At 41.1% G+C, this 12708-nt stretch overlaps 1 protein-coding gene and 1 long non-coding RNA gene across 2 annotated transcripts in view; both read left to right on the top strand.

Moving 5' to 3' along the window:
* The first annotated feature begins 3321 nt into the window (after window positions 1-3321).
* On the top strand, window positions 3322-4758 carry LOC118822972. The gene is made up of 3 exons (XR_005008488.1): window positions 3322-3507; window positions 3678-3704; window positions 4704-4758. It is a non-coding gene; the product is annotated as an uncharacterized LOC118822972 (long non-coding RNA).
* A 7796-nt stretch (window positions 4759-12554) lies between these two features.
* The window catches only part of LOC118822945 (neurofilament light polypeptide-like), a 3913-nt gene continuing 3759 nt past the window's right edge, over window positions 12555-12708 (top strand). Inside the window, exon 1 of the mRNA XM_036592269.1 lies at window positions 12555-12649. The gene's annotated coding sequence lies outside the window, so the exon portion shown is untranslated. The remainder of the gene's footprint in view (window positions 12650-12708) is intronic.

The following is a 12708-nucleotide window of genomic DNA, read 5'->3' as shown; positions in this document are numbered from 1 at the left end:
GATACATACACATAAGCACATATATACACACACATACTCACATACACAGGCATTTATACAAACTTACACACATACATACATACACACACAAACTTATACACATACAAACATTTACACACAAACATATACACATACTCACATACACACACATACACATACATACATATACACATACACACACATACATACACACGTACTCACACACACACACACATACTCACAAACACATATACACATACATACATATACACATACACACACACATATACACACGTACTCACACACACACACACATACATACACACACACACACACAAACTTATACACATACAAACATTTACACACACACACATACACATACTCACAAACACACATACACATACATACATATACACATACACACACACATATACACACGTACTCACACACACACACACACACACACACACACATACATACACACACACACACACATACACGCATATACACACGGACATACATAGATACATACACATATGCACATACATACACACACATACTCACATACACAGGCATTTATACAAACTTACACACATACACACATACAGAAACTTATACACATACAAGCATTTACACACATACATATACACACATACACATACATATACACATACTCACACATACATATACACACATACATACACAAACTAATACACATACAAACACATACACACATACAAACATACACATATACATACACAACAAACTGTACATCTAAACATACTATACATCTCAAGACTATATATACTTCAACAAACTGTACATCTATTCTTACTTTATAGTTAGTTCAGATGTACAGTTTGTTGAAGTATATAGAGTCTGTTTTAGTTGTGTGTTTAGCTGTACAGTTTGTTGGAGTGTGTATGGTTTGTTTAGACGTATAGTATGATGAAGTATACGCAGTTTGTTAAGATGCACTCTCTGTTGAGTTGTGTGTTTAGCCGTATAGTGTGTTGGAGCGTATATGGTTTGTTTAGATGTACTGTCTGTTGAGTTGTGTGTTTAGTTGTATAGTGTGTTGGAGCGTATATGGTTTGTTTAGATGTACTGTCTGTTGAGTTGTGTGTTTAGCCGTATAGTGTGTTGGAGCGTATATGGTTTGTTTAGATGTACTGTCTGTTGAGTTGTGTGTTTAGCCGTATAGTGTGTTGGAGCGTATATGGTTTGTTTAGATGTACTGTCTGTTGAGTTGTGTGTTTAGCCGTATAGTGTGTTGGAGCGTATATGGTTTGTTTAGATGTACTGTCTGTTGAGTTGTGTGTTTAGCCGTATAGTGTGTTGGAGCGTATATGGTTTGTTTAGATGTATTCTTTGTTTAGGTCTCAGAGCTGGTGGAGTGTAAACTCAGTGTAAAACTCTCCTTATCTGTTAATTGTACAGCAGTAAAGCAGAGGTATCACTTTACACACAGACTCCTGTTATTGATACAGTGGACGCTGCTTATTAACCCAGCGGGTGGGTTTTACTGTAAGTATAGCCCCGTGTGTGCGCGCGTGTGTGTGTGTGTGTGTGTGTGTGTGTGTGTGTGCGTGTGGTGTGTGTGTGTGGTCCTAGCTGGCCTTGTTTATATAAAGCTCTGCAGGTGTGAGCAGGTGTACAGGTGCAGACAACATCACCTCAGCACGAGAGAGAGCGGGAGAGAGAGAGGGTGAGAGAGGGAGAGAGAGAGAGGTAAGCACATCGAGTCTGTCTTGTCCGGCATTAGTTTGGGTTTTTGGGTGTTTAAACTGCTGACCACAGACACAGACACAGTCCGATCTCACTGAGAATTTGTTGCCGTGGTAACTTCACTGAGATGACTTCACTGTATTTGACCTAAAGAGGATGGTAAGCAAAGCGAGAGGACCTGACCACAGATCTGCTCTTCTGTCTCTCTCAGCCTCTGTTTACCAACAGATCCGTCTTCTTTACTCTGTCAGATCGTTAGATATTCTCCTCCTGATGCAGAGCGCGCCTGAGTTTGTGAGAGCCGCTACATACAGTCGCATGTTTGACTTTCTAAGAGAAAATAAGGTAACATCTCCTCTACGGAGAACGCACCGAAATACGGCATCTTTCTGTTTTTTTAGTGCACAATTTCTGTTTATTTGCTGAATCAAACATTTTGGGGGAATAAACTGTAGAAAATGTGCCATAACTTTTGCACAGGCCACATTCTATGTTTTAATTTTCCCCGGTGTGTTAAATTCAGTAAATAACCAGCACTTGTGTAGTAGAATGTGCAGTAGTGTGTCTCTGTAGAGGATGTGTTCACTTATTCACACTCAGAGAATCAACCACAACATGGACTTTAACCAGGGGTGCACAAACTTTTGCACAGAACAATATTATTGTTGTTATTATTATTATTATTATTATTATTATTACCTTTCTCTGAACTGGTTCATGTAGCCATGAACCAAAGTGAAATTTAACAAATTACACAGATGATTCTACTGAACTGGTTCAGAGTCAGAGCCGAAACACATTTGGGACTTTTAACTTATCTTAGATTTTAGACTAAAATCATTTTACTTCGAGTGAATTATGATTATTTTATTAAAACTAATGACTGAACATTACAAAACAGTCATTACCTGTATAACTCCACCCAAACTTTACCAAATGTTTCTGAGGTGACAGTTTTAGCTCATTTTGAGCAGAACTCAAAAACACATGACCAGCAAACACAGCTTTGAACAGCTGTACACACAGAAAATCACCGTGTTCTTCAATAAGACACAAAAAAAATGTGTTTCGGTAGTGACGATTCTTAATGTTCCACACTGAGTTTCAGACATTTGGACACGTTTACTTCAATGGGATCTAAGTGCTCACCATGTGGCCATGAGGGACAGGGATGCAGCCTCACTTCCTGCTCTAAAATGCAGGGGTGTGGCTAAAATAAGGCTCCGCTTACAGACTAAAACTCTTTGTGTTTCGGTAGTGACAAAAACACGGGACAGCATCTTTTGAATTAAGTTTTTTTTTTTATTTAAAATTAAGCTCATGGTAAATTGAAATCTATGACATCACTCAAATCGATCAGTTAATAAATTAATTATGCATTATTTTCAGAACTGCACATTTAGGGGTCAGGGTTTGGGACCGACACCTCCACACTCCACTCCACACACGCGATAGAGAGTGCCCCATAAATGACGACTTTCTATAGATTTAGTTTATTGGTGTCTCTATTGATCTGATGAATTCAGTACAGTGCTCCATATATGGGTGACAGAATAATGTGCCCAAAGACTGTGTTCTGTGTTTGTTTGTTTGTTTGTTTGTTTGTCTGTCAGGTATAATAATGTTCATTGATTAGCCCAAAGCTAAACGTGCTGGTTCTATCAGGAGTGTTGCTGTAGTTTCAGGGAGGCGTTTTAGCTGGACTGATATTTTGGGGTTCCTGTTTGTTTACAGAGTAAATCTGCCATCATGATGAAGGCCGTGCTGATGTGTCTGTTGGGCTCCATCACCGCTATACCTGTAAGTATGAGAGAGAGAGAGGGAGAGAGAGAGAGAGAGAGAGCAGAGTGAGAGAGAGACAGTGAGAGAGACACAGTGAGAGAGAGAGCTTGCGAGTGAAAAGCTGCCGTAGTTTAACTCTGTGTCTGTGTTTTCTTTCCTCTGCTGTCCATCACTCTTTCCTCTCCCAGGTTCCTGTAGTGGAGGAGATGCAGTCAGTAAGATCAGCTTCATTCCTTACTCTTCATTCTTCACTCTCAGTTTTTTTCTCATTCAGTTCAAGTTACTGCATTTAAATTTCAATGCATTTAAAAATGCTGTAACACTAATGACTAACTCTGAAACTACAGCCACACTAATGACTGATTAATGGAATAAAAATGACAGTAATGCTAATGAAAATACAACGGTATAAAACTACAGCAACACTCACTAGGAGCTAACGCTAAAACTACAGCACCACTAACGACAACCTAACGCTAAAACTACAGTTACACTAATGACGAACTCTATATCTACAGTTACACTAATGACAAACTAACTCAAAAAGCACAGTAACACTAATGACAAACTAACGCTAACACTACAGTTACACTAATGACAAATACTAAATCTACAGTTACACTAATGACAAACACTAAATCTACAGTTACACTAATGACAACCTAACACTAAAACTACAGCAACACTAATGACAAACTAATTTAATCTACAGTTACACTAATGACTAACTCAAAAAGCACAGTAACACTGACAAACTAACGCTAACACTACAGTTACACTAATGACAAACACTAAATCTACAGTTACACTAATGACAACCTAATGGTAAAACTACAGCAACACTAATAAAAAAAACTCTAAAACCACAGTAATGCTACTAACTAAAATTAGTTACATTAATGGCAAACTAACTCTAAAACTACAGTTACAATAATGAGTAACTAAAATTAGTTACACCAATGACAAACTAACTCTAAAAACTACAGTTACACTCATGACAAACTAACTGTAAAACTAGTTACACTAATGACAGACTAACTCTTATTCTACAGTTATGCTAATGACAAACCAACTCTAAAACTATAGTTACACTAATGAGTAACTAAAATTAGTTACACTAATGACAAACTAATTCTAAAACTGCAGTTACACTAATGACACTCCGTCTTGGCCCCGACTGGTTGCTGTAACCGTGTCTCTCTCTGCTCTCTAAGGGAAGTGGGGATTACTCCAACACTGACAAGAGTAATCCAGCAACAGCTCCTGAGGTACGAAGTTCAGCCTGGTTCAAACAGAATATAAAAGATCAGCAAACTGAAGGAACGTTTGAGCCTGTTATTTTAGCACATCATCAAAAGTGGCTGAAGAGGAGATCAGAAGACATCTTGTTTTGTGTTCTCTACTTTCTGAAAGTTTTAAAAGCTTTCAGTGATGTAATTACATATAAACACATAACATAAAGTTCTATAATTTAACAGGTTTTTAAGATCCAGAATGATGAACAGAACTGAAGATGATTCTAAAGCTGTGTAGTTTTGAGAATAATGTAGATTAACCTGACGGCTGTTCCATAATAAAATAAAGCCTCTACAGATGTTTTTGGTGTCTAGTTTATCATATTTGAATCTATATTGTGTAAATTATTAATAATTGATTCCTAACTGTCTGTTTTTCAGGCCTCTTTCCTCCAGACGTTCTGGCGCTCGGCCAGAAATGTGGAAGGAGAAAACTCAACTTTTAGTCCATCGTTATCTGAGCAGCTTCTGGAGAACACGACCCAAAAAAGTCCAGAAGTGGACGTGATCCCAACCGTTCCCACGGCTGGGAAGATGGCAGCTGATGGACCGACGGAAGTAGGACAGTTCAGTCCAAGTCCGAGTCCATCAGTGAGCTCCACGGTGAAAGCCTCGACTCAGCCGAAGCGCTCAGACAACAGCGACACCCAGACGGCTCCTGTCGGCTCTGGAGGCCAGCGTGCTGGTCTGGCCCTCAATCCTGGAACCACCAGCAGGAGGTCAAACCTGCAGAGGGTGGCTTTAATGCGCCCACGCATCCGGGTGCGCAACGCCGAGGAAGACGACGACGAGAACGTCAAAAAGGGGAAAAAACCAGCAAAGGGGAAGAAAAAAGGAAAGGGAGGAAACAAGAAGGAGACGGTGGTGAAAAGAGAGAAGAAAGACAAGCCCAAAGCAGAGAAGAAAAAGAAGTTCTTTGATTTCAGCTTTGAGTTTGATGACTTCGGCCTGCTAGGCGACGACCCCGGTCAGCAGGGCGAACCTCGGTCCAAACCAGAAACCGCGCAGGCACCAGCCAACGGCGGCAGCAGCTCCAGTGATTCCTGCTCTTCGAGCAGCTCTTCGAGCAGCTCTTCAAGCAGTTCGTCCAGTGACTCCTGCGACTCCAGCGACTCAAGTGATTCAAGTGACTCTTGTGACTCAAGCGACTCAAGCGACTCCAGTGACTCCAGTGATTCATGTGACTCGAGCGATTCCAGCGATTCCAGCGATTCCAGCGACTCAAGTGACTCTTGCAGTTCGAGCAGCAGTTCTAGTGACTCTAGTGATTCAAGTGACTCTTGCAGTTCAAGTGACTCGAGCGATTAAAGCAAATGAAAGTCTAGAACAGCAAGTCAAGCATTAGAGTCATTTAATCAAACAACTCTGCTGTTGAGTCAAACTCCTGATTCACTGACCCAGTAACCACAAGTACTACTGTAATAACCAGTTCTCACCATGTAATATCAAATAGTGATAGCTAGGATCATAAACGATTGTATGTTTTTTAGATACTTTTGTGCATGTTTTTCACTGTTTTTATGTAATCTGTATAAATAAATATGACTTAATATGTAATACAGACTCCACGATTCATTCATTCATATATATATATATATATATATATATATATATATATGCACACATACAGTACTGTGGGAAAGTCAGAGACAATCCTTTAATTTATTTCATTTCTGGTCAAAACATACATTAAGTACAAAGTACTAATTTTGCAGAGTAAAAAAAAAAACACAAAAGCAGCACATTTCCATATGCCTGCCTATTCAACCTATCACGGTTTAGCCCCGCCCACTCACTCTGAAGTTATTAGGAGTGTTTCAGCCTGGACTGCTTAGACAATGAAGGACAGTACAGAGCAGCCAATCAGATCAGAGCTGATTTACATACATCAGTCTCAAAAGCACAGCCTGTTCAATACGAGGGGATAAAGAGACATCGGAAAGTGATCATATAGAAATGAATTATGACTAGTTTTAGTATATGAAACAAATATTACGTCTTTTTTTTCAAAAATTAATAATTAAAAATGATTAACAAACTTTTCCACACCTCCAAAGTTCAGTATCAGGAGTTGGTTTAGCATTTTCTGCTTCTCACATCCAAGTAATCCCAGTTTAGACTCATCATAAAAGCATAAGACCATAAAGCCTCACTCCACCTCAGTAACGTCTCCTTTACCCGGTGTAGATGGTCATGAGGGACAGCTGTGAGAGGCGGCTGAGTTTGGATGCTGTCAGTGTGAATGTCACCGTCTGCTCACACCAGCAGGGGGCAATGCAACAGGTGTCCAGTAACGTCCTACGGGGAGCGTGAGGTTTGTAGCTGTGATTTGGCGACGAGCAACAAGTTGTGCATAAATTTTCTCTTTATGCAAATGAACTGTGATGCAGTGAAGCGACAATCTAACTGATTGGCTCAAACATAATCCTCGGACCAATCATAGACACGGGGGGTCTAAGGTCCCCAGCCTCTGCTCTCTGAAGTTTCTGTTCCTACTGGCAGTTCCTGTTCCCCATAGTATCACTCAAAATATGGAAGATAAACCCATAAACGTGTAAACTTATAACTGCGTTTCCAACAAAACAACAGTATATATATATATGCAATATGGGGTCATATAGGGTCACATTCTGTTACCTTTTCGAGTCAGAGGAGCTGGACAGTGTACACGTCCAAGCACAACAACGAGTGTGGCCTCGAGCCAAATCACACGAGACTCCAGGCGACTTCAGTGACTTATTGCCTCCTAGTGTAAAAGTACAGTTAGGCCCAGTCCCAGTGCTTCTTTTTACCCTTGTTTTCGAGTGTTGCTCCTTGGAACTGAGTTACAGGGTAGTGGTTGAACTCTTCCCTCTGAAATGAGACCCTCAAATAAAAAGAGCATCACTTCATTAACAGCTACCAGCGCTGCTCTGTAGGCGACACTGCCAGTCTGCAGTGACAGCAGAGGAGGGTAAAGTTCAGCTCCTCACTGCTGGGCTTTAGTTACATTTAGGGCATCATATGATCTTCAAATAGGGGGCAATTATTTATTATCACCACCCCTAATTCTCCAGTGATATGAAGCTGAAGTCAGATATTCTCCAGATTCTTGTTCGAATTTTCCAGTTCCACCTTAAATGGAGCAGCAGTTACATTCTGGCGCTTCAGGTGTCAGAACTGCTGGACTATTTAAGGTGGAACGGGAAAGTTAGCTAGCTAGCTACCGAGACATTAGCATGCTATTAGCGATTTTTTATGCTTGTTATGAAGAAAAGGACAAAATACACTGAAACGACATTAAACTAAGATAAAACAGTGGTTACTGTCATTTTTAACTGAGAGAAATTCTCACATTTGTGGGTTTCTTTGGTCTCTTGTTCTCCATCTTGCCGGTTTTTCTTTTTTCTCATATCACTCTGCTTGAAGAGTCTCTGAAAAACCTCCGTATGGAGGGTCATGTAGCCCCAACACTTCACCCTACCCCTCTATCTCAACAAGAATCGGGACATCCGACCCCTAGACAAGAACACCCAAAACAGAGAGCTAAGGGCTCAGTGGTAGTGGCGAGGGGTGAAATGGGACCGGGCCTTAGTGTCTCTTTGCAGGGAGTCAGAGCGTCAGCGTGGCTGGTTTTAAGACTGGATGGACAGAGGAGTTACAGTGACAGTAGGAGAGGACAAACTAAACATCGAGAGATTAATAAGCTCAGTGTCTGTATCATTTTCTGTTTTCTGCTTTTTTCTGACACTGACTCGTATTTAATGGTCAGCTTTGACTGAACACTAAATAAACAAAGCTGTGGCCTCTGATTTTCCACAGTGCTGTCCATCAGCTCAGACTCAGCCAGCCTGCTCACCTCCATCTGCTGTTAGAATGGAAGTCAACAGGCGGTTTTTCATCGACTTCTATTATAAATGAGTTTTGAGTCAAACTCAAAGACGCTGCAGACGGAGGGCTGCTTTAACGAGCTGAGCTCAGCGCCCACAGCGGAGTGATTTAGTCACGGCAGCTCTGAAGGCTTGATTTCTTTAACAGCAGCTCAGTTAGAGGGAGGTAATTAAGCCCAGGCGCTGCTCTGCACAAACACAGCTGCTTTATGGTGTTTAAAATGTGACCGCAGTCTGGGTCCTGGTCACTCTCTAGGAGGGACGCTCACTGTCCATAAAGAGATCACAGCAGATAATCCGTACAGTTACAGTAACGTCTGTGAACACATTAAATATGAGCTTTACTGATTCTCACACTTAGAAAACTGGAAAAATGGCATCTTAGCAAATCACTCAGAGCGTAAAACTGAGTACGGCTCCCAGAGAACCAAAGAGCCGAATACTAAACAAAAACCGACGTACAAAAACGTCTGGAAACGGTAAAAATGAGAAACAGGCTCTGCGGCTGTGTCCACTCAGCTTTTACACAGAGACGCCCTAAAGAAGCTTCTTATTCACTTACAGGGAACGCTGGAGCAGCCAGCTGGCCGAACGGACGTAGAGGCGGATGGACAGACAGACAACTGAATGGTGGTTAGCTTTCTCCTGGTGGTTAGCTCTCAATTAGTGGTTAGCTCTTACTTGGTGGTTAGCTCTTGCTTAGTGGTTTGCTCTTGCTTAGTGGTTAGCTTTTGCTTGGTGGTTAGCTTTTGCTTGGTGGTTAGCTCTTGCTTAGTGGTTAGCTCTTGCTTGGTGGTTAGCTCTTGCTTAGTGGTTACCTCTTGCTTAGTGGTTAGCTTTTGCTTGGTGGTTAGCTTTTGCTTGGTGGTTAGCTCTTGCTTAGTGGTTAGCTTTTGCTTGGTGGTTAGCTCTTGCTTGGTGGCTAGCTTTTGCTTGGTGGTTAGCTTTTGCTTAGTGGTTAGCTTTTGCTTGGTGGTTAGCTTTTGCTTGGTGGTTAGCTCTTGCTTGGTGGTTAGCTCTTGTTTGGTGGCTAGCTTTTACTTGGTCTTTAGCTTTTGCTTAGTGGTTAGCTGTTGCTTGGTGGTTAGCCTTTGCTTGGTGGTTAACTTTTGCTTAGTGGTTAGCTCTTGCTTGGTGGTTAGCTCTTGCTTGGTGGTTAGCTCTTACTTGGTGGTTAGCTCTTGTTTGGTGGTTAGCTTTTGCTTAGTGGTTAGCTTTTGCTTGGTGGTGAGCTCTTACTTGGTGGTTAGCTCTTGCTTGGTGGTTAGCTTTTGCTTAGTGGTTAGCTTTTGCTTGGTGGTTAGCTCTTACTTGGTGGTTAGCTCTTGCTTACTGGTTAGATCTTGCTTGGTGGTTAGCTTTTGCTTGGTGGTTAGCTCTTGCTTACTGGTTAGCTTTTGCTTGGTGGTTAGCTTTTGCTTGGTGGTTAGCTCTTGCTTAGTTGTTAGCTCTTGCTTGGTGGTTAGCTTTTGCTTGGTGGTTAGATTTTGCTTCGTGGTTACCTTTTGCTTGGTGGTTAGCTTTTGCTAGGTGGTTAGTTTTCTCACAGTAAGTTTCTCTGACAGAGCGACTGTAGAGGAACACAGTTTTCTGAAGGCTGTGTTGACGGAACAAACCACATCCATTTTGCCATGTGATTCGGGGGGATGCTGCTCACACAAGCTTTGTCCAAGATTAGGACAACAATTAACATCAAAAGAGCAGAATTTTGACAAAATAAGTTGCCCCAGAGGAAAGAAATACTCTAACTGACATCTCCTCTTGATCTCAGGTTCTTCTCCTAGACACAGTTAAGTCCAGTTTTGAAATCAGAGTCTTAAAACCATTTTCTCCTCTCTTTCTTCTGAAATTCAGCTCCTGAGAAATAAAACTCAGATTTTTTCACTTTGATGAAAATGTTGTCCCACATGTGGATTAACTCTTTAGTGTCTGACTCGTCTCAGCTGAGTTTAAGATCTCATTGTTTTCTCATACAGCTCTGTTCTAGATCACAGAACCCTCTCAGCACTTCATCAGTGTAGAAGGAGAACTCATGCATTTCTCCTTTATCACCAGGACATCTCACAGTGAGATGCTGATGTTGATCTCCCCTTTTCCCCTGAGGAGGTTCAGGAGAAACAACTCAGAAATCAGTGATCATTAATTTACTATTGAGATCTGCTTTATTTGTCTCAGACAGTCTTAAGAGGGATTTTCCTTCCTCTGGGGTCTGTCTATCAGTATCACACACATTCTTTATACATGCATACTGAGGACCACCAAAGCAAGATTAACCTACAAACACAGACTTCAGCCCCCTGGAGCTTTAAAATCAGATGTCTAGAAATAGGTTAATTAATCACTGATATCTCTTCATTTCCAAACACTGTAACTCCATCATTTTTAGACCATTCAAACTCCAGCTGCCCTTTACACTGTGTGGACATTTCACAATGACCAATAGAAATGCTCTGAAATCACTTGGTTTTTACACATTATCAATACAATTCTCAATCAGCAATAAATACAGAGATATAACATTAGTCATATAAACTTTATAAAGTAAATAATCATATTAATAGTTCATCTCACATTGTTATGTCTTTACATTGTCAGGTGAAAATATTGAAGAGAAATGAATATGGACTGAATTACATCATCTACAGAAAGAAGTCCCTTTATTCTTATTGCGTTTGGTATTAATGAACTTCGTCCCCGAGGGAGTCAAAGCTAAAGAGTGGTGTCCTCTGTTTACGCTAGACGGATTTATTCAACAGCAATAAAAGGACACATAAAACTCCACACATTCAGACCTTAAACATAAAAACTGACGAGGATAAAACAATAATAAGGCTGCTGGGCTGGTTTCACTGTGGTCCTCTTACTGAACTGTATTATATTACTGTAGTGTGTTTTTTTATGAATCATCTGCTGCTGCATTTTCCTTCATTAAATGGTCAGCCTTTATCTCCACCGCAATGACCTGTGGTCACTGTTCTCTATTTCAGCCTGAAATATCTGTTTTAAACAAAGCCCAATATAATAAAGTGCAGAAAGAGGATACTGTCATTTACCTTCACACAGCCGGGTCAGATTTCAGAGAACAGTGGAGCTTATTTAGAAAAACACCTTTAAAAGAGCTTATTTTGGAACATGATGCCGTTCAGTACACAGTAACGTCCTTTTAAATTCTTCACTGGTTAATTTGAATCAGTATAAACAGTTATAGACACTGAGATGAATAGTATTAAAGGGGAACCAATTTCTCAAAACTGTACATTTGGTTCTCTGTAATTAAGTGGTTAAGATGTAAACAGAGAGGTTCAGAGCAGTTCAGAGTGGTTCAGAATGGTTCAGAGAGGTTCAGAGCAGTTCAGAGTGGTTCAGAATGGTTCAGAGAGGTTCAGAGCAGTTCAGAGTGGTTCAGAATGGTTCAGAGAGGTTCAGAGTGGTTCAGAGTGGTTCAGAGAGGTTCAGAGAGGTTCAGAGCAGTTCAGAGTGGTTCAGAATGGTTCAGAGAGGTTCAGAGTGGTTCAGAGTGGTTTGGTGTGAAACTCTCTTAACCGTACCGAGTCAGAACTGTTCACAGTGGTGGTGATAGGAACCAGACGTCCACCTCTAAAAGCTCCCTCACAGAAAGTTCCTACATGAAATGGTTATGAATTCACTGCCTGATGACTGAGACACTGTTTTATGATAGTTTAGAGAACTTAAACTCCATTCATGGTGGAGGGCAGTAGAGAGTGGTCTCGGCCGTTCAGTCATAGGGACAGAAATAGAGCTTTATAGGGGCTCAGATTGTTATTAAAAACGCAGCGTCTGGCCCGGACGCCCCCACAGTGACGCGACTCCACTCGGACCCTCCTGATTGGACAAGCGGCCTCTGAACGATGAGCTTAAATGCAGTGGCGCTGCAGCTGAAGGTGAATAAAGCAGAGTTCTGGTTCTGGTTGGAGAGTAAGTGGATCTACAGGGTAGAGGTCAGTACTGGACCGTGTCTGAGGTCTGTTATTACAGGTAAGAGACACTTTATAACACAGGTCAGCTTTACAGTCACTACTGTTCAAAGGTCTGAA

The sequence above is a fragment of the Colossoma macropomum genome, unplaced genomic scaffold, assembly GCF_904425465.1.
Source record: "Colossoma macropomum unplaced genomic scaffold, Colossoma_macropomum, whole genome shotgun sequence".
Classification (NCBI taxonomy): Eukaryota; Metazoa; Chordata; class Actinopteri; order Characiformes; family Serrasalmidae; genus Colossoma; species Colossoma macropomum.
The sequence above is the reverse complement of the archived record's forward strand: the minus strand, read 5'-3'. Positions and strand labels throughout refer to the sequence as shown.